We start from the raw sequence: 22,260 nt of genomic DNA, 5'->3' as shown, positions 1-22,260 counted from the left end.
CATTATGGACCTTGAGCAAATGTTATCTTTATTATTAATCTTTATTATTCATTAAAATAACTCTCCCTATCCCATCATATGGGGGTAGGGTCCATCTGTTTTAAGGAATTGTCCCAAAGGTGCTGTTTCAAAAGGCAACTGGACTTTCTTTGTTTTGCTTGAAGAGGTTTCACTTCTCATCCAAGAAGGTTGCTTAGTTCTTCAGCACCGAAGAAGCTTCTTGGATGAGAAGTGAAACATCTTCAAACAAAACAAAGAAAGTCAAGTTGCCTTTTGAAAAAGCACCTGGATGACTGATGATCTCCATAGACTTTAATGAACTGATTCATTTTAGTTGAAGGAGCCGCAGTTTTTTTCAGGCTCATTGGACCAATGCTGAGAGTGTCCGATTTCAACTAAAAATAATATTTTCAAAAATTATTGTAAAAGTAAGTTCTTGCAAATGACTGAAAAGACCACCATCTTCAGGTCCCTAACATTTTAAAAAACTAATAAGCTAATAATTTATTTAAGATATTAAGCTAATAATTTGTTGGCGCAGTTGATTGTTTTCTGGGATTAAAGCATTATTTGCTGTTCTTCACATGCTGTTCTACATGCAGGATCTAATTCAATAAGTACTTTTATATAGATCAGACTTTGCCAGGTCTGAACTTTAAAATTTGCCTTTATTACCTGAGAGTTATTAGAGTTGCATTTTCAAACTAGACTGAAATGCCAATTTTGGGACTGATAATACAAATGACCTATAAATCAGCAAAGACCAAAACAAAAAAATTTTAAATGTTGTTTTGATGAAATTGGAAGAATGAGAATAGAATTAGAAAGCTGAAGAGCTACTGACTAGTCACAGAGCTAAAAGGAGTTACAGAAAAGGATAACAGAATACAGTGTGATCCCCTCTGTTTCATGTAAACCTATCTAAATACATTCTAACAGATTAATAAGATACAACAAGTAGATCACCACAATCACTCCCCTAAATATCTTTTTGTCCAGCTGAAATAAAGAAACTCATTCGCTACTGACTTTTCAAAAGTCTATCAAATTTCTAAACTGCCTTTGAATCTTTCTGAAACAATGGAATTTACCTATTTTGAATGGATAGTTTGAAGAGCAGCCATGATTTGTTTGATCATTTGATCAAATCTCCCTCCAAAATGATTTGTCTCTTTGAAGTGATTTTTTTTAAAAACCATGGTAAATGAACTGTATTTCATTGATAATTTTCACTTGTTACATTGTGACATGAATGCAAAGGGGGCAAAAAGAATGTGCCTCTTTACCATGTGACTGATAAAATGGTAAAACTGTCCTACAGCTTCAGCCCCAGGAAGCTATCATTAACATCCTGCTATAATTAGCTCTCTGGAGATTTATTTATTTATTTTATTTATTTGGTTTGTCAATTGCTTACAAGATAATAGGTATAAGTAAAAACATAGTTATAAATACATGGATACATATAAGAAAAATAAAAAAAACAATAGGACAGGGACGGTAGGCACGTTGGTGCGCTTATGCACGCCCCCTACAGACCTCTTAGGGGTGAGGTCAATAGTAGACAGTCTAAGATTAAAGTTTTTGGAGTTTGGGGAAGAAACCACAGAATCAGATAGAGTATTCCAGACATTGATCACTCTGTTGCTGAAGTCGTATTTCCTGCAATCAAGTTTGGTGCAATTAACCTTGAGTTTGTATCTATTGTCTGCTCTTGTATTGTTATGGTTGAAGCTGAAGTATTCATTGACAGGTAGGACATTGCAATGTATGATTTTATATACTATATTTAGATCAGACTGAAGGCGGCATAGTTCTAGATTTTCTAGGTCTAGAATTTCAAGTCTGTTGGCATAAGGTATTCTGCAACGAGTAGAGGAGTAGAGAACTCTTCTTGTGAAATATTTCTGGACTTTCTCAACTGTGTTAATATCAGATACATAATGTGGGTTTCTGACTGATGAGCTGTATTTGAGTATTGGTCTAGCAAATGTTTTGTATGCTCTAGTTCTTAGTGTAATATTACCAGAGAAAAAGCTATGTAAGATTAGGTTAACAACTCTTAATGCCTTTTTGGCTATGTAGTTACAGTGGGCTCTAACACTTAGATCATCAGAGATGAGTACTCCAAGGTCCTTGGAGAATGTTAGGAATATGAGTCACCTAACAGCTATTTGGGTTAGAAATATATAAACCAGGATAGATATTTTAAAACTGTCTCTTTAAGAGCATGCTAAAAACTGCAATTGGGTGTGGTTACTTAAATGGCCATAAGATGGAGCCAGAAACCTGGGTTGTTTTAGTCTGAGTCTCAGGAGAGAGTGTGAGTGTATCTGTTTCCTTCTGTTGGAAAGTTATCGCTGCTCCTCCATTTCTTCTAATTGACTGATATTACTGGATTTAATGTAAGTCTGTTACTGAACTGATTTTTGACACTGGACTTTGATGTTTGGATTATTCCTGGATTGAAAAAACTGACTGATTTAACTGTGAATGACTTTTGTTGAAGTAATTCCCTGTTAGGAGAATGAGCGCGTACAGGGAGACGTATAGAGAGTAGTGTTGGATTAATACACACAGAGCACACAGATACACTGTACAGTAAATGTAGGTTTTTACTTCCAGAAAGGTTTAAGCAAAGTCCAAAATAAGCAATCCAGGGTCATTCACAGGTAAATCAGTCAGTTTTCAATCCAGGGATAATTCAATAACAAATTCCAGTGTCAAAAACAGTTCAGTATCAGACTTGCATTAAATCCAGAAATATCAGTCAATTAGGAAAAATGGAGGAATGGCAATACTTTCCAACAGAAAGAAACAGAGATACTCACTCAAACACACTCTCTTCTGAGACCAAGACTAAGACAACCCAGGTTTCTGGCTCTATCTTATGGCCGTTTGAGTAACCACACCCAATTGCAGTTTTTAGCATGCTCTTAAAGAGACAGCATTAAAATGTCTATCCTGGTTTATATATTTCTAACCCAAATACCTGTTAGGTGACTCATATTCCTAACAACTTTTGGACTGCTTATTTTGAACTTTGCTTAAACTTTCTGGAAGTAAAAACCTACATTTACTGTACAGTGTATCTGTGGACTGTGTGTGTATTATTCAAACACTACTCTCTATATGAATCCCTGTGTGCGCTCATTCTGCTAACGGGGAATTACCTCAACAATCAACAAGGTCTTGACTATTCAGCCTGTATTTTATTTTATTTTGCCAATATGTATTTGCTTGTTGAGATTTGAAGTTGCCATTTGTTTGACCATTCTGATACATAGTCGAGGTCTTTTTGAAAGGTAGCAGTATTGTCTATGGTGTTGACTAGCTTTACTTCATCAGCGAAGAGGATGCAGTTGCTCTTCATATGATCACAGAGGTCATTTATGTAGAGTATGAAAAGAGTTGGTCCTAGAACACTGCCTTGGGGGTCACCACTGTTGACAGGTACAGAATTTGATAGGACGCTCCCAATTTTGACCATTTGTTGTCTGTTTGACAAGAATGCTTCTATCCAGTTATGCAGGTGTCCAGAGGTAGCATAAGATTTTAGTTTTAGGAGTAGTTTGCCGTGTACCACTGAATCAAAGGTTTTACAGAAGTCTATATAGATTGTGTCTATTGCTTTGCCCTGATCGAGTTGTGTAGTCCATATGTTTTTGCAGTGTAAGAGTTGCAGATTACAGGATAGTTTTTTTTTTCTGAAACCAAATCGTTTATTAGACAGTATTTGCTATTAAAAAAGCAGTTAATTGCTACTCTTGTCCACAACAAATCTAATCAATGTAATGTGTTTGCCTTCATCGTTGCAAATTTAGCTTATCACATACTTTCATTGTTACATCACCGTTAGTCATTTTACCAGCTGCAAGGATTGAGTTGGAGGAAGAGAATTGGAGTTTACTGATTTTTATTGTATATTCCATATAAGAGTGTTACTTCAGTTGCTTGATTCCCCGAAGAACATGATTGTCTACCATACAATCAGTAACCATAGCATCTAATGCTTTACAGACAAAGGCTGCCATGGGAGCTGGAACCCTTAATAGTGCAGGATACTCAAATTGACATTTTTTTTCAATTATATTACAAGTGATCCAAGTGGTCCAGCTTCTTTGGAATTACTGAATAGGGCTTTATTTGCAATCATTCTACTGTGAAAAAAGTTTCATGTACTGTGGAAAAAGTACTTCTTAAGGTGTAACCACCATTTTTGAAATACTAGGTTTCTTTAGAACAAAGTTCTGATCATCCTTCAATTGATCTATCTCATTGAAGAACATAGTAGCAGGAACATTTTTAAGAAGCCACTTATAATTGAAAAGTCTCTCTCCCATGGATAAATAAAAATAATAATGAGGATCATGCTTATTCTCCTACTAGCATTGGACACGCTGTCTCTCTCCCATATGGAAATAGTGTCAGTTCAAAATGATCTCTTATGAAAAGAAGCAGAGAAAGAGTGGAGGGTATTAAATACTTTGTTAGCATTTAAATTTTGGATAGCTTTTTTCCCTCCTCTACTATTTATGCTGTGACTGAATCAAGGTTATTGCATTTTCCAAACAAGCATGTCTTAAGATAATTTAAGTAAGATTATTTCCTTAGTAAAATGTTACTATTATCATCACTATTACATCTGGACAATATCATTATGGCGTCTTCATTACGACTATTGGTTTGACACCCATTCTTTTGTGGGAATATAAAGTACAGATGCTTTTTGGTTAAACTTTTGACATTATGATTAAAAGACATTTTATGCTTATATTGAAGCCAGCTTCTCTATTCATTTCTAACCAACAATATTAAAACTGAAATATTTCTGTGCAGATTTTGGTATAATTCTATTAGGTATTTTTAAGATACTTTTTTCTATTTGCTATAAACATTTTGAAGGTTTTAAGGTGATGCAAGATACCTGACTCAACAAAAGGAGTCTACCTGGGAATAGCTCATTCTAGCAATAGCACTTAGACTTATATATTGCTTCATAGTGCTTTGCAGCACTCTTTCAGCAGTTTGCAGAGTCAGCATATTACCTCCAACAATCTGGACCCTAATTTTACTGACCTTGGAAGCATGGAAAGCTGAATTAACCTTGAGCCAATTAGGATCAAACTCCTGGCTGTGGGCAGAGTTTGCCTGCATTCTAACTACTGCACCACCATGGCTCATTCTAAGCCAACATAGGAGTTGCATTGATCCAACTAGATACCCAGACATACCACATCATTCATAAAAATGAACATCTGTTCCTTTGTAGACTAGCATGGTTCAAAAATGGAACACTTTGTTTTCTTGGCAGAAGTGTGGCATTTATGGGTGAGCTAGAACTGTATGAGAGGCAAAGCCTTCCAACTCAGAAAACTTCCATAGAAAGCATTCTATTTTTCTAATAGTTGTTAATTTGGGGAGGGGAGAAGTAGTTCTTTGGTTTTTTGTACCAGAGTATGATTAAATTTGCAGTAATAAATACATACAGATATCCAAGCTAACATTCAGAAAGAAGAGTTTCATAGATTTCTGCAAATAGAAGAGGAGCTCGTAAGATAATAAGGACAATTCACTGCTGTATGATTGCCATGAAAACTGTATGATGCATCCTGCCTATGTGAGCTTTCATTTCAGGATGAGGAAAAGACAATGGACAAATCTTATTTCCCATAAATTATTCTCTGCCTCCCCAAATTTGGCTGTTTCTTTTTCTTTTTAAAATGTTTTACTTACTACAAATTGGGGGGGTGACCTAAATGTTTGAATTTTTGAAATAGACGAGCACAGCAGTATATCCCTAAGGCTATTCTCACTTATTCTTGAAAAGTGATGACAACAATAATTTAGTACATTGGTTGTATTGAAAAATACTGGGGATCGAGTTTCATTTTGATAACATGGTTTCCTTTTGTGCTGAGAGACTATTTATGAATTATGTGAATGTCATAAAATACTTTTGCACTTTAATTTGTAATGACTATAATGTAGAGCAGAATATGCTAGCAGTAATTTGTAGGCAGTTAAATTTGTTTTTTTTTATATAAATTTTTATTGGTTTTTAAAACAAACATAAACAAATAAAACATAAAAACATCAAATCATCTTCCGTATATGTACATACAGTGTGCCGGTTGGTTTACAAATTGTTTTGTGCCATGAAAAGATTAGCCTCTAAGGCATTAGAAGATGAGTATAAAGGACTCAAAAAAGAGCTACAGAAAATGCCACAGAGAAAGGACATTAAGTTAAAAATGGATATAATCAAACATAAAATGGGTCTAATAGAAAAAGAAGAATTAGCACAAAAAATTAGAGGTGCCAAATAGAACTATTTTGAAGATGCAAATAAACCAGGTAGATGGTTAGCATATAAATTGAGAAAGGAGAAAGAATCAAGGAAAATATCGCAATTAATAGATGACCAAGGCCAAGTTTGCTATGGTAGTAAAGAAAAGAAGGAAATCATTCGAGACTATTGTGGGAAACTATACACACAAAAGAATATTGATGAGGAAAGAGTCAAACAGTACCTACAGAATGCTAAGTTACCCCAGACACCTAAAGAGATTGAAACAATGTTAGAAAGCAATATAACGATGATGGAGTTAACTGAAGCACTTCAGAAACAAAATAATGGAAAGGCACCAGGCTCAGATGGACTTCTGGCAGAATTTTACAAAACATTACAAGAATCATTGAATTTTCCACTGCTAGAAGTTATGAATGAAGTTATGTTAAAGAAGAGGATACCTAAATCATGGTCAGAAGCTTATATCACATTTGTTCCAAAAGAGGAGACCAATCCATTACAAATCAAGAATTATAGACCTATCTCCCCTACTAAACGCAGATTATAAAATCTTTTCTTCAATATTGGCAGAAAGACTTAAAAAATATCTAAATAATTTTATCCATCCTGACCAAAATGGATTTCTGCCAAAGAGACAAATCAAAGACAATATCAGAGTAATCTTGGACACTTTGGAATACTACAAGGCACATCCTGAAAAACAAATGGCTCTGATATTTCTAGATGCACAGAAGGCATTTGATAATGTGAATTGGCGATTCATGTTATTACAACTGGAACAGATGGGCTTTGCTAAAAAATTTATTCAAGCAATAGAAGTTATATACCATAAGAAAACGGCAAAGGTAATGATAGAGGGAGAACTGACAGACTCTATTGATATAAGAAAAGGAATAAGACAAGGGTGCCCACTATCACCTCTGTTGTTTGTGTTAACTTTGGAAGTGCTAAATAGAAATATTAGAGATGAAAAGAATATAAAAGGGATGAAAATTAAAAAGGAAGAATTTAAATTGCAAGCATCTGCAGATGATCTGGTTTTTATTCTAGAAGATCCACTAGAAACAGCATCAAAATTGATAGAAAAGATAGAGACATATGGAAAGGTGGCTGGTTTGAAAATAAATAAAGATAAGACAAAGATCTTGACAAAGAATATGCTATCAAAACAAAAGGAAGAATTGGCAGACCTATTGAAAATTCATGCTTTTTAAAACACAGGGGTACTTAGAAGACATTATATAGCGGAGTCTCTGTGGTTAAATTGGGAGAAGATTAAAAGACAACGTTATTTGAAAATTCCAGTCTGGCTATCGACTATTGAAGCATTTTCTTATCCTATAATATACAAAAAGGAACAACCCGTTAGATATGGTGAAATATTGAATGAAAAGGGTGAACTTAAATCTATACAAAAACTAGAGGAACAAGGTATGAAGATGAATTGGTTTTCATATGTGCAAATACATTCAAGGTATGATAAAGATTCTAAAACAGAAGGTTTCTATGATAAATTGACTGACTTAGATAAGATTTTGACAGGTACTGATGAAAAGGTGATTAAAAAATTATATGAATATTTATTAGAAATTAAACTAGAAGAAGAACAAGTTAAAGAAACTATGATTGTTTGGGGGAAGAATTTTGGATATGGGATTGATCTAGAGAAATGGCAAAAATTGTGGTCTCAAAATTATAAAATGACAATGTCAACAGCATATAAAGAAAATTTGTATAAGATGTTTTACAGGTGGCACTTTCCTCCGACAAGAATAGCAAGAATGTTCAAGAGTAAATCCGAAAAATGTTGGAAATGGACCTGGCTCATATTATCATATGTGGTGGACTTGTGTGGATGCTAAAAAATACTGGACTATAATCCACACGTGGTTGGAAAAAATGACAAAAAAGCATAAAGATTTGAAACCAGAAATATTTTTTGGGGGAATTTTACCTGAAATATATAGTAAAGGCTTGAAATACCTGACTGTAAATATATTACCAGTGGCTAGGATTGTATTTGCTAAAAACTGGAAAAATGAGAAAATACTATCACAGGAGGAAATCATTAAGAAAATATTGGAATGTGCTGAAATGAGTAGATTGACATTTGAAATTAGAGAACAAGATGATAAACAATTTTATAAAATTTGGGATCTATTCTATCAATGGTTAGACAATAAAATATAGTAATGAAATATGTAGATTTTTAGAAAATAATAAATATATAAAGATGTATTCTTTTCTTATTATATCTACAAAATGATTCTAGGATTCTGGGATGATAATCTGAATTGTCATAAAACAAATTAAGTAAAATATGATCATTTTGGAAAACATGAATGAATAAAAGTATAGTCAAATGATTGATTAATAATGATATTAATGTATTTAATATATTGATTGAAAATACGAGATTATATACAGCGTAATTATAATTGAAGACTATGAAACAGTTAAATTTGTTTTGATTCCATAAATTTATCTGGATTTAATAGATAATAGATTTCTCAAGATTCTCTCTGAGAAATTTGATTTAATGGTTTAAGATGCTTCAAAATATAGTTCCTGGCAGTGTTGTCATTTGTTTCATAACAGCATCAAGAATGTGCATTCTACTTCTTTTAATATTTAAAAGATTTTCAAACCCTTGACAACGATTGATTTAAAAAGTATGTTTCAGTCATTAACTTTTTTTTTGTTAAACTGCATTTTTCTCCATCATAGTTTATACACCAATGAAATTTTAAAGAATTAAAAGTTGACTGCAAAACAGTATTCTCCATTCTGTTATAAATTATAAGGTTTTTTGAACATTAGAATAAGATGGCTTATACTTTGCACAAAGTATACAGACAGTCCCAGCTGGTGACTCCAGCTTATCAGGAAAAGGTAGAGAATCTTCATGTATAGCAGCTAACTAATCAGTATTAGCTGACTCAGTCTCATATTTCATAAGGCAGTTTCCTACATAATTTGTTACTAATTTTAACTTCTCTATAGTAAATCTAACAATTTGAAAGCACAGGCACTCTCAACAATTTGAAAACACAGACTAAACTAATCAACAAAAGAAAACACAGATATAATAACAATACTGAAGGATCAGCACAACCACAAAACCTTAGCAATTTGCACAAAAGCACAAATGTTAAAAGACCCGGAAATTATGTTATCAAAACAACTCCCAAAACACTGGTTTATTCTATTGCTGCAATTCAAAAATAGATTTCTCCTTCCATGTACTGTTATATTATAGTAATTGTTTTGACCAACATTCATACCTGAAAAATCTGCAATCCTTGCTTGTCTTAATACATTTCAAATACTAGAAATAGAGCTAAGGAAAAAATACGTCAGTCCACTCACTTTTGATTTCACCTCCAACTTTAATTGAGGAGAACAAGCCATATGAGTTACTCTTTCAACTCCCAAGTTATATTTAGAACTGCAAGGTAATTTAAACATCTTTTGAACATTCTCTGAGATGTTCAGCATTTTTAGAAAAGTACAATATTTTTGGTTGCATTAACCACATTTTTTCATGTTATAGGAAACACATTTCACATTGCTTAATGCAGAGCTTCCCAAACTTTCTTAGTTCAGAGTGCAGTTTTTTTAACAGCTTCCCTACACAAAAACTGTGAACTACCTCAAGGTAGTAACTTAGAATTCTACAGTGATCTTGGGCACCACTGTCCACAATTTGGAACCACAGACTTAATGAAACACTCCACTAGTTCACCAGGACAAGAAAGATATGTTTGCTTTAAAGAAGGTCACACAGGTGCTACATTCACATTCCACTGAACTCCAAAGCATCCTTTCTACTTTTTATGAAACACACTGCAGTTCTGTTTTTACTCATAGAGAACTACTATATATTATCAGTGTGGACTGCTGTAATCTATTAAGGGACAGATTTGATAGATTTGTTTTTTTCTGGATTCTTTCCTTTAAAAATATATATGCCCATCCATCTAAGATCCTCATATTTTATTCAGCCTGTCTTTATTACTTTACAAATTTAAATAAATATGACCAAATAATTAAGATAAGCACTGAAAAAATCAGTATGGCCCATATCAATAAAACTCTAAAAAAAATAGAAATGCAACATAATCTCCCTAGATTAAACAGTCTACAATACTAATCATGTTTGCATTTAAACATTTTATTCTGAAAGAATTAGTGCACAGGGGTCTTTTTTTTTTCCTCCCAGACAAGAAGGCGACACACTGACTTAAACAAAATGTATTTGTTCTCTACGAATTTAACTTCCACAAATTTTATAAACAAACTATATAGGTGTATGAAGTTTTAGCTGATTTAATCAGTAACTTATGTCTTTGAATTTATATAAGCTTGTTTACTCAAGATGCCTGCACTGGAAATGTTTATACTAAAAATACCTTTTATTTTATAGCATTTTCTTTAAAACCTATATCAGCATAACATTATTGCTATGGACTAGAACATAATGGTCATGACACAATACTTTATGGAACCCTTTCCCATACATACATACATACATACATACATACATACATACATACATACACATACACACACACACACACACATATTTAGTCCTTTGTGAGAAGTGAATACTTAAGAAATACGTATAAGTCACATGCATAAAATTGCACATGGGATCAAAATCTTCCCTCCTTCAAATCCATACATTTACACTAGAAACACTAGGAAAAACTAAATCCTAATGTTAACATTATTATTTTGCCCACTAGTTTTAGTTGTTTAAGGTCATGTTCTTTCCAACCCAACAGAATTTTGAAAATACATTACGTAGAGAGTTGGAACTCTGTGTGACTGTCAATAAAACCAACACTCCAAATTGAACAGAACAGATTTGTGTGTATGAACAGTTTGTGTGTATGAAAAGAAGACAGCAAAAACAAAAAAAAGTTTTACTTCATAATTCAATGTGATCAGATTGAAGCATGTTAGGGCAGGGAGAAATCCCTCCAGATTTCCCCAATTCATTATATGGGAAAGACAATGGAGCATCATTTTGGATTGTTGGCAACTACTCTATTTTAACAAGTAGATTTAAACATAGCTTTTACCCAAGTGCTGTGATCAGGTTAAATGCAGAGTTGTGAATCTGGTGGTCTTAATATATATATATCCTGGTTGTACAGTTTTTTAACTGTTGTTTGTTTTAATTTGTTTTACATTGTTATTTGTATATGTCTTTTGGTGTTGTTCAGTTGTATTTTGTGAAAGAGCACCTTATTTCGTTGTTCTCAGGTTTCTGAGTACAATGACAGCAAATTTATCTATCTATCTTAAGGCCACTCTCTCTGGGTCACATTAAACACACTGAGAGAGATCACATTTCTTTGTTTCACAAAAGGAAATGGTACCTGTGACCACTGTTGGTAAAGAAGCCATGTTCTATATGCTTTTCCCAACATAGGATGGGATAGGATGGGGAATGGGACAGATAGATAAATCTCTCTACCAATATATGCTGTAGGATAGTATAGTTCTGGCCTAGAGAAGGAAATGGAAAGGTAAACCAATTCCTGGGAAAATAAAAAGTGTGACATGAGAAAAAGAATGTTCCCACCCTGATCTTGTTGAAAAGGAGGTAGAAATAGTTGGTGGCAACCTTTCGAGATTGTGTTAATATACTCTTCAATAATAAAGCACCTTTCCTGGAATCTTTATGGTTTCTTGGCCTGGCCTACCTCAAAGGCCCAAATTTTATATTATATACATAAAAATGTGAAACTACAACTGCCGGTTATTGATGTGGGCCTTCATAAGCATCCTAGGATGTCATCATACATCAGTGAGTTTATATGCAGATCTAAGCAGCAAGGATTTTTGTAATTGTCAAATGAAAATTTTATCTATGTGCAGATTTTCTAAACGCTACCCAATATTTTTTCATATGGTGCCTATGACCTCTGGGACCACCCCAGCTGATTTATACCATAATCTTTCAATTTACAGATCACGATACCATGTGATCTTCTCCAATTCTTTTGCCTTCTATTCTACTATCTCTGTGTATTGTCACATCAATTATCTGCACTTTCTTCTTTTCAACAAAGTTAAATCTGGTGTCTTATGAGCCAGCAGTGTGTTCCCACTATTTTTTTTCTTTACTGGCACATAATGACAGTAAACAGAACTCAGGCAGGTTCCTCAAAGAACAGGTTTATTGGACATATATTGGCACAAACTGGTGAAAACCGACTCTAAAGGTTCCCACAGGTAAAGTAAAGTCTTTTCCCTCTTTCCCAAACAATTAGTCACATGGCCCAATCAAGGTTACTTGGAAACTTCACTCCTCCTCTTTTCAGTCACCTATGACAATATCCTTGGTTTGCATGGGAAAGTATTATGTTTTGGCTACAAACCCAAGCTATCTCTATTTTCCCTGCCCCTATCCCTCAGCACCATTATGGCAACACTGAAGCCTCCAAGATGGCCTCAGTCAGCCCAGCTTCAGAGTTGACACATAACTTTACAAATGTTCCACTGAAACATTTAGGCAACTGTGTTACACCATTGTTTATAAATTCGTGCAATCTGCTTGCAGAAGCTGAATATGTGATTTACTGTTCCTTCTGCCTCTTTGCACAATCTGCATTTTGAATCATTTGGTGATTTTTTTTTTCAGTTCTTGCCTTGATTGAATTAGTTTGAATAGCTTGCTCTTGAATATCCAAAAAAATTAAGCCTTCAGTTTCTTTTTCTGATATTCAGGTTGTAGGCCATTGCCAGGTTTTACTTTACTTTCCACCCAATCTTTTGTAGAAATTAAGCATGTAATGCTTTTCCATGCTAGCATTTTGTTCTTGTTCTTATTATACTATTTCAATATGTTTGTTTTTAGCACATCCAAGTTCCAATTAAACAAACTTTATTGAATATACAATTAAAATAAACAAACACATACACAACATAGAAAAAATAGAGAAAACAAAAACAATTCAATCTGCTCTGCCATTATTTCCTCCAACCATTTTTTGATTCTCTGCCAGTATTGGGCTTCTGTGCAGGACCACCACATATGGTAGAATGTTCCGTGTTTCTTTTTACATTTCTAGCAATTTGGATTTATGTTAGGAGACATGTTCACTAATCTCGAAGGAGAGAGATGCCACCTGTAAAACATTTTATAGGTATTTTCTTTATATGTTGTGCCCATTTTGTGATTTTATTATTCCTGATCCAGACCTTTCCCCCTTCTTTTAAGGTGATGCTACATCCTATATTTTTACTCCAAGCTATCATATTGCCTTTGGTTATATATTTTTTGTCTGAACCTAGTAAGATTTTATCTAATTGTTGTGGCTTACTGTAAATTCCAAAAACTTTCTTATCCTGTCTATATCTATTTTGTATTTGGAGGTAAGCCCATGGAGATCTTGCCATGATTTTAAAGTTCCTTGTGAATCCAGTAGGTCTTTGTATTTTATCATCTTGTTAAGATCCAAATTGTTCGGATGTATCATCGCCTCCATCATTGAGATCCAAATTGGGACCTTTAGATAGTGTTTTTCTTTATTTTATTCCAATTAGCCAATAAAGAGTCTCTAATTACATGTCTGTGGAAGGAATTCTGTTTGGTTTTCCCCGTGTCCCATAAGAACCCCCTCTGTAAATCATGGCCTTCTAGAAATAATATTCTTATATTTGATAAATTTACCCATCTTTCAGCCATAGTAAGGAGGCTGCACTGTGGTATAGCTCCCATATCTTGCATTGCTTTTAAATTTATCCTCGGTTTTTTCCCTTGCAAAATAAATTTTGCGACTATCCTACTGAGTTCCACAAAGTAGTTTTTATGTATTTTTATTGGTATTGTCTGGAACAAATGAATAAATTTAGGAAGAATGGTCATTTTAATAGTGGCAATCCTCCCTAACAGGGAGAATTGCGGTTTAACCCACAATTCTAGGTCTTTTTTAACCTGTTTGTTATAGTTATTTTCCATTAGTGTCTTACAATGATCCGTCAGCCATATTCCTAAATATTTGATTTTTTTTAACCACCTGTAATCACATTGCCTTTTCCAATTCTGATTTCTGTTTTTCTGTTAAGTTTTTGGTTATTAATTTCATTTTTTTCCCTGTTAATATTAAGTCCTGCAACTTTCCCAAATTTATCTAACTCTTTCAACAGTTCTTGACCTACTTCAATTGGGTCCTCTATGAAAGAAACCATATCATCCATGAATGACTGCAATTTATATTCTTCTTGCTTAATATTTAACCCCTTTATTCCTGAGTTCTGCCTAATTCATGTAAGCAGTGTTTCCAAAGATAGTATGAAGAGGAGGGGAGATAATGGACATCCCTGCCTAACTCCTTTCTCTATTTTTATTGACCGCATATATTTTCCGTTAATTATGATATTCGCCTTTTGTGAGGCGCAAATTGTGGTTACGATGTTTTCAAATTTAGTGCCTAGATTCATATTATAGATTTGTTGGATTAATTAGCATTTCTTTCATCTCATCCCCAATTACTTTTTCTTTTGTTACACCTAAATAATTTCTTATCATATCCTCCTTTACCTCCTCCTTTTCATAAAGGTCTTTAAAATATTTATATGCAATTTCTTTTTTCTGTTCTATTCCCTGATGGGCATCCCCATTTCCATCTATTAATTGATAAATTAATCTTTTCTGTTTTTCTTTTTTGAGTTTGTAGGACATCCATCTTCCTGGTTTATTAGCCTGTTCAAAAAATATCTGTATAGTTATATTCACATTTGTAATCATTCCTTCCTGTTCAATTAAGTTCGATTTGTGTTTAGTTACTGTCATCTGATTTTGCAATCTACAATCCTTTGGAGTACTTTGTAACTGGGTTTCTAGTTCTTTATTTCTTTGTTTTAAGTTATTTTGTTGGGCGTAATTTTCTTTATTCCTCCAGGCAGTATCTGATATCGTTGTGCCCCTTATTACTGCCTTCATTGTATCCCAAATATTCTGCTTTGCAGTTGCCTCATTATTATTTTCTTTTAAAAAGGAATCTAATTCCTCCTTAAGTCTATTCATAAACTTTTTCTTTAATTAGCTGTGTATTTAGCGTCCACCTTTTCCTTGGCTTTTTTCTACCTTTCCACAATATCTGAATCGGATTATGATCTGCCCATTCATTAGGTAAAATTTCAATCTCTTTTAACTCATTTGCTTTTTCAGCATTTATCCAGACCATATCAATTCGTGTCCATGACTGGTGTGGATTGGAGTAAAATGTAAATTGCTTTTTCTCCAGGTTTAATTTTCTCCACACATCTATCAAATTCAATTCAGTCATCATTTCCTCGCATGTTTTCAGTAGCTCTCTCTTTTTCCTCTTCTTCCCCCCACTACTTTGGTCTTTTTGATGGTCCACAATAGCATTGAAGTCCCCTAAAATACAAATATTCATTTTTTCTAATCCCACTATTTTTTTGTGTAATTGTTTAAAAAATTCTTTTTTGTTTTCATGAGGGGCGCAAATTACTACTAATAGAATTGGAGTTGAGTTGATCCAGATTTGTAAAACCAGAATTCTTCCATTGAAATCTGTCCAAATTAGGTCTGCTTTCATATCCTCTTTCACCTATACTGCAATCCCTTTCTTTTTCCCAAAGTCTGCTGGTGATATATATAGTTTCCGTAGCTTGGGGCATTCTAAATATTTTTCATCTAACTTCCTTATATGGGTTTCTTGTAAACATATTATATCTGCATTTTGTTTAATTAGTTTAGTTAATATTCTTTTCCTTTTTATCCTAGAATTCAGGCCGTTTATGTTAATTGATAATATTTTCTTTTCCTCATCTATTATCTAGTTGATTCTTGCTCTTTGTCTTGTAATTACTCCTCTTTCTCTTTGTGGCTAGTAACGTGTCCTCGGTTCTTCTCTCTCTTGTTGTTGTTGTGTATATTTCAGATTCCTGGGACTCCTGTCTCTATTCTTTCGGTAATCTTGGTCATCTTGCGAATTTGATTCTAGTTCATCTTTACTACTCAGTTCTTCCAGGCCTACCAGTCGTTCATAGAATTCTTGGGCTTTTTCCACAGAGTCTACTCTAATTTTCCTTTCTTTCCATGAGATTAGCATCCATTCTGGGATTAACCATCTAAATACAATACCTTTTTTATTTAATTGGGCTGCCAAAAATTTATAGTCTCACCTTTGCTCTCTCACTCTTCTTGGGATTTGTTTAAGCACCAAGACTTCTTTATCTTTATATGCAATTGTTTCTTCTCTGGATATTTTGTATATAACATCCTGGACCTTCCATCTAGCAAAGCTTACTTGAACTTCTTTTTGGCATTTATGGTGTCTTGCATAATTTGTACTCACTCTGTAAACTTCGTCCAACTCTTTCAGAATATCATCCTTGTCTTCTTCCAACACTTCTGCTAATATTTCTGCTATCATTTGTTCCAAATCCTCTTCTTTTGATTCTACTATATTCTGGAATCTCAAATATTCTGTGGCCTTATCCATCTCCAGATAGACCAGGGAGTCATCCATTTCTTTGCTCACGTTTCTTAGATGTTCATCAACCATTTCCAGTTTTTTTTTTTTTTTTCAGTTTGTTCAGTTCTTTTCTCTACCTCCTTTATTGTTGATTCATTTCTCTCTAATGCTTGCTGGATTGTTCCAATTTTTTCATCCAACTTTGAAATATCTAATTTCATTTCCACCTTTAATTTTCCCATCTCTTCTTTTAGTTCATTTGTATTGGCTCTTGTCTCAGCATGATTTTTCGTCATTATTTCTTGGAGCTTCAGCATAGATTCTTGTAAGGTGAAGAGTGTCGACTGAATATTGGCATTCGTGATAGAGGGTTGTTTCTCTCCAGGCAGTGTTTCCTCAATTGTCTTTTGTGCCATCATTGAGGACGATGCCGCCGTGGTTGTTAATGTTGGAATAGTCTTCTTCCCAGTTTTAAGCATTGTATTAGTTGTAGAGGTCATTTCTTGGAGAATTTGTTTCTTTTTTTGTGTTATACTAAATATATTATCCCAAATTAGCATTTACTATTCAAAAATATCAGATAGAAGTAACCACTACTCTAATTGGTTGATTCCTGATTTCCTTAGTATATTAGTGGACTAGACACTCTTATAAGTATAAATATTATCCAAAACAATTTCAAAATTAAATTCCAAATTAAGTGTCTAAATTTATAAATTTTAGTATATTAAAATTTTAGTTATATCAAAATTCCAATACTTAAGTTCTAAGTACTACTAATCCACATGTCTATAAACGCTATGGAACTCTTAATCTAAATATCAATATTATAAAATAGTGTTTTAAATGTTTACAAGTCTAAGTAGCAATAAATTGACCTTACTATACAACAGTTAATTATTTGAAATAAGGTTAACACAATTAATTATTTAGTCTAATATAATCAACATATATAATCAAATATCAATAGTTAGTTAATTATTATCATTTCCCTCTTTTCCCCTATATATTAAAGTAAGATATAAACCTCAATATTACTAATATATCATCTAAATCAGATATAGATCACGTTTACCACAATCAAATACCTGGGGAGAGAAACAGAAAATTGATATCAGATAAACAGTTAGTCCAAACAGCAGAGGCTACAGGGCATGAAGTATCTTAATGTAACTGTTCAACTCTTCATCTCTAAAGTTAGAAAGTTCCATCTCCAAACACACCAGAAGCGCAGCCTTGCTGAATAATGTCTCTGGTTTTACAGTCTCAGCACACCCTCCGCTACAGTTGTTCCTCCTTTCATTCAAAACTCTTGCAGTCCAATCTTGCAATCCAATCTTCCAAATTTCATATGGTCTCTTCAATTAACAGATTTCCTCCACTTACTCTACCTCCAAGTCAATAGTTCAAAAAGATTCCAGTAAATTGTGAAGTATCGTCTATAGAAATACAGTAACTTTGTTTACTTCCTCACTTCCGATCTTCCCCCAGTCTCAGGTTTGTTAATCCAATCTTCCCAAATATCAGCAATCCAAATCATTCACACTTTCCAAAAGCTAAACTCTTTCCTCTTTTTTTCCATTACCATCTATTACACAAGCCTCTCCAACATTCTTATCTTCTCTGTCTGATCGCTCGCATCCTTATCCTCTTCCATCTCACAAGCCCTTTCGCTTTCACCGCCACTTGCATCCTTTTTTTAGCCACTACTTTTGGGCTTTGCTCTGACTGATGTTGTTGTCATCTACTAGACATCTCCAATGTGCTACACTCTATCAAAATCACAGATTCCTTCACTTACATTCTTCTCCGTTCACCACAGTCTGTCACTCATTCGCTTCCTTTGGATGGCAGTCTCTCGTTTTGTTGGTCTCTACAGGGTCTTTCTGCATCGCGATGAGAGTCGCCTTCTCCACACCATAACTCGAGTCTCCCCATACCGGCATGTTTCTCTACAGGATATGTGCACCCTTAAGGGTCACTCCAACGGCAAGAAAGGTAACAAAAAACCCCAAGCAAGCTTCAGCACCTCTACTCATCCATACCTTGTCACCAGAAGTCTCTAGGTTCCAATTTTTAACTTGCATCAGTGCTTGTTCTTGAATGTTTTTATGTAATCAACCAATGCATGCTTTTGCTTTGATACAGGTAGTCCTTGCCTTAGTACCATAATTGAATCCAAAATTTATGTTGCTGAGTGAGACATTTGTTAAGTATTGCCCCATTTTACAATCATTTACAACCTTTCTTGCAACTGTTGTTAAGTGAATCACTGCAATTATTAAATTAGTAATCCCCCATATGGATGCAGCAATGGTCATAAGTGTGAAAAATGGTCATAAGTCACTTTTTCAGTGCTGTTGTAACTTTGAATAGTCACTAAATGAACTATCGTAAGTTGAGAACATCCTGTAGTTTGTTTGACTTGAAGCAAATCTTGCCTCTATTTCTGTGAGGCAGGTATAATCTGTCAGTATCAAATCAGGAATGAAATGCATAGTGAATAGTTATTAGCTATATTTTTGGATCCAAACAGTCCAGTCACTGAAAATAGGATAATGGGAATGACAAAAGATAAGGGTGATAATGAGTCACCCTGGAAGATGCTTAATGTTAACATTAAAATCTATTGTTAGATTTTTCATTTCCAACCAACAATTCTGTCTTGTACTTCTTCATTATTTTTTTAATAAACATTCTAACATTTTATTGATACCAATTGTTTTGAAACATTTGATGATCCAGCTATGTGGTAATGAATCGAATGCCTTTTAAAATTAACCTGGACCATGTATAAATTGATTTTGCACTTTTTGCAATTCTCCCAAATGATTTTATCAATCAGAAGTTGATATTTTGTACCTCTGCTTTTCTTGTTGTCCCCTTTCTTTCTACTGGAGGGTTGTTATTTTCTTCTAAGAAATCTTGGATGTTGTCCACTCTTATGCCTGTGAATAATTTAAAAATATAGGCAAGCATGTTATAAGCCTACAGATACAGATAATCAGAGTTGGAAGGGACCTTGTAGGTCATCTAGTCCAACCCCCTGCCCAAGCAGGAGACCCTACACCATTTCTGACAAATGGCAGTCCAATCTCTTCTTGAAAGTCTCAAGTGATGGCGCTCCCACAACTTCCAAGGGCAAGCTGTTCCATTGGTTGATTGTTCGCACTGTCAGAAAGTTTCTCCTTATTTCCAGGTTAAATCTCTCCTTGTTCAGTTTCCATCCAGTATTTCTTGTCTGGCCTACAGGCACTTTAGAAAATAGATTGACCCCTTCCTCCCTGTGGCAGCCCCTCAAATATTGGAAGACCACTGTCATGTCTTCCCGGTCCTTCTCTTTACTAGACTAGCCAAGCCCAGTTCCTACAACCGTTTGTTGTATGTTTTAGCCTCCAGTCCCCTAATCATCCTGGTTGCTCTTCTCTGTCCTTTTTCTAGAGTCTCAACATCTTTTTTATAATGTGGTGACCAAAACTGGATGCAGTACTCTACGTGTGGTCTTACTAAGGCTTTATAGAGTGGTATTAGTACTTCCCTTGATCTTGACTGTATCCCTCTGTTAATGCAACTTAGGATTGCATTCGCTTTTTTGGCTGCTGCTGCACACTGCTGGCTCATATTTAGCTAATTGTCCACTAAGATTCCAAGATCCCTCTCACAATTACTGCTATTGAGCCTGGTTTCACCCAGTCTATATGTGTACTTTTGGTTTTTCTTGCCTAAGGGTAGGACTTTACTTTTCTCTATGTTGAATTTCATTTTATTAGATATGGCCCAGTGTTCTAGTCTGTCAATCTTAGCCTGGATCTTGAGCCTATCTTCTTGGGTGTTAGCTATTCCTGCCATCTTAATATCATCTGCAAATTTGGTAAGTTCCCCTACTATTCCCTCATCTAAGTCGTTAATGAAGATATTGAAGAGTACTGGGCCTAAGACAGAACCTTGTGGCACCCCACTGCTTACTTCCCTCCATGTAGACTTAGACCCATTAAGGACTACATGTTGAGTATGGTTTACCAGCCAGTTGCAAATCCATCTAGTGGTGGTGCTATCTATTCCACTTTTTTCTAGCTTACTAAGAAGTAGGTTGTGGTCCACTTTATTGAATGCCTTGCTGAAATCTCAATAAATTATGTCCACAGTATTTTGTTGGTCTACTAATTTAGTCACTCTGTTGAAGAATGAAATAAGATTGGTTTGGCATGATCTGTTTTTAGCACACCCGTGCTGACTGCTAGTTATTACTTTACTTGTTTCTAGATGTTGGCAGATCTGTTTTTTTATTATCTTTTCCAGTATCTTCCCAGGTATTGATGTTAGGCTGATTGGTCTATAGTTTCCTGGGTCTGTTTTTTTTTTTTCCTTTTTTGAAGATGGGAACCATATCAGCTCTTTTCCAGTCCTCTGGTCATTCCCCGGTGCTCCAGGATTTTTGAAAGATATGGTGCAGTGGTTCTGAGATGACCTCTGCCAGCTCCTTTAAAACTCTGGGATGTAATCCATCAGGCCCCGGTGATTTGTTTTCATCAAGATCGGACAGGTGTTCTCTTACTATTTTTTTGCTTATTTTAACTTTTATTTCTGGTTTGTCTTTTACAGTTGTTTTTGGTGGGTTGAGCTATAGTTTCTTTTTGCGTGAAGATGGATGCAAAGAATGAGTTAAACAGTTCTGCTTTCTCTCTGTTGCCTGTTACTTCCTTGCCATCTTCTCTCTTTAGTGGATCAACTGTTCCTTGATTTTTTTTTCTTGTTATTTATATGTTAGAAGAAACTTTTTTTTATTATCTTTGACTTTTGTTGCAAGTCTTTGTTCGTTCTGAGCCTTTGCTATCCTGACTTGGTCTTTGCAGATTCTGGCTATCTGCTGATATTCTGCTTTAGTTGTATGTCCTTCTTTCCATTTTTTATACTTGTCCTTTTTTTCTTTCAATTTGCCAGAGAGATCTTTGTGTAGCCATGCTGGTTTCTTCTTGGATTTCTTGTTTTTCTTTCTCAGTGGTATTGTGCTGGTCCGGGTTTCTATGATCATAGTTTTTAGAGTTTCTCAAGATTCTTGAGTTGTTTTCCCTTTTAGGATTTTCATCCATGGAATCTTTCCCAAGTTCTCTCTGAGTTTATTGAAATCAGCTCTTTTAAAATCCAAGACTCTGGTATCATTATGTTCTGTTGCTTGTGTTTGTGTTATGTTGAATTCTAGTATGACATGGTCACTCTCACCCAAGGTTCCTGCAGTTTCAACTCCCTCTATCACTTCTTCTCTGTTTGTAAGAATTAAGTTTAGTATGGCTGTCCCTCTAGTTTCACCCTCTACCTTTTGGACAACAAAGTTGTCAGCTAGGGTGGTTAGGAACTTCTTTGATTTCTCACTTGGTGCAGAATTAGTTTTCCAATTGATATCAGGATAATTGAAGTCTCCCGTTACTATTGTTGTGTGTTTCCTGCATATATTTGTTAGTTGGCCGGCAAAAAAGACATCTATTT

General features: G+C 34.5%; 1 protein-coding gene across 1 annotated transcript in view; it reads left to right on the top strand.

Annotated features, from left to right (window-relative positions):
* The window catches only part of FMN2 (formin 2), a 187,112-nt gene that overhangs the window by 85,150 nt on the left and 79,702 nt on the right, over nt 1-22,260 (top strand).

Source organism: Pseudonaja textilis, chromosome 1 (assembly GCF_049901715.1).
Source record: "Pseudonaja textilis isolate UNSWEBS1 chromosome 1, rPseTex1.2, whole genome shotgun sequence".
In the NCBI taxonomy this organism is placed as follows: domain Eukaryota; kingdom Metazoa; phylum Chordata; class Lepidosauria; order Squamata; family Elapidae; genus Pseudonaja; species Pseudonaja textilis.
The sequence above is the reverse complement of the archived record's forward strand: the minus strand, read 5'-3'. Positions and strand labels throughout refer to the sequence as shown.